The 1,124-nt window shown below is 45.6% G+C and overlaps 1 protein-coding gene across 1 annotated transcript in view; it reads right to left on the bottom strand.

Annotated features, from left to right (window-relative positions):
- Positions 1-731: 731 nt before the first annotated feature.
- Positions 732-1,124, bottom strand: part of Snai2 (snail family transcriptional repressor 2) — a 6,886-nt gene continuing 6,493 nt past the window's right edge. The window contains exon 6 of the mRNA XM_031363175.1: positions 732-1,121. The gene's annotated coding sequence lies outside the window, so the exon portion shown is untranslated. The remainder of the gene's footprint in view (positions 1,122-1,124) is intronic.

Raw genomic sequence — 1,124 nt, 5'->3', positions numbered from 1 at the left:
CTACTTAGGCACATACAGTGTAAAGGCACTTCCTAGACTCCACAGGTGTCCTGTCACTCTTCCCAGAGGCTCCTTTGCCTGCATATAATTGCCCAAGAAGCCAGGACTTAGAGCAGGTAAGATCAGCCCACTAAGAGGGATGTCCCTTAGGGTGCAAATGCAAATTCTCCAGCCCCTCAGACCCAGAGAGTTAAACTACTAGCATGGAGGAGGCAGGGCATATTGAAATCCCTCAGGCACCAGTTCTGAGCATGGAGGACCACAGACTCTACAGCTCAGCAAACCAGGTATGGAAAGAGGCAGTCACCTTTGGCACGGGCCTTTCCGCTAATTCTTTGGGGAAAATTTTTAACCCAATACAGGAATGCCCTAAACCTCTTTACATCTCTAGGCCTATATAGAAAGAAGGAAATTAGAAGAAATAGAACTTCATTTGTTGTCTTTGGCAAGAGAGTTTATTGCTGTTTTATTTAGCTGGAACTTCCCTTCTTACTCCTTAGCACCCACTGAGTGTTTACCCCTCATACCTGGAAGGCACTTGACTCAAGCCCCAGAATAAACCAGGAGACTAGGGTCACATCCTTTGTACCATCCCAGCTGCTGCAGCAGACAAGTGCCAGCTTTTATTTTTGGTTATCATCAAGGAAAACTACTTAGGAATGATCGAAAGGACCTCAAAACTATTTCGATGCTTTCAACAGAAAAAGCCAAATTAATTTGACTGATTCTAATAACCAAAGCAGTTTAATTAAATGAATTGGTTGCCAGTGTTCACCTATTCTTGCTTTCTCTCAGGCCAGATCTCCTGCTCCTGCTATAAATACTCATCTTGGCGCATTTGGAGTCAGAGGCCAGGGATATGCTGCCATTTCCTCTGCTAATTTCGCATTGTTCAGGAGTCTGGCCTGGAGCCACAGAGGAAAAGCTGCCATGCTTGCTGATTTGTGTGTGTGCTTTCCTCATAGGAATGATTACTTCCTGGAGGGTTAAGGACCTGGGCCCACTGCACACTAGCCATTCCCTCCATTATTAGAGCTTGCACATTTACCGCTGAAGATAGGATTTCAGAGTATCCCCACACAGCTATCTCAGGTAAAGGGGATGTGTAGTTCCACTGTCCTCTG

This window comes from Mastomys coucha, unplaced genomic scaffold, assembly GCF_008632895.1.
Source record: "Mastomys coucha isolate ucsf_1 unplaced genomic scaffold, UCSF_Mcou_1 pScaffold12, whole genome shotgun sequence".
NCBI lineage: Eukaryota > Metazoa > Chordata > Mammalia > Rodentia > Muridae > Mastomys > Mastomys coucha.
Note: the sequence above shows the minus strand (reverse complement) of the source record. Positions and strands in the feature narration are given on the sequence as shown.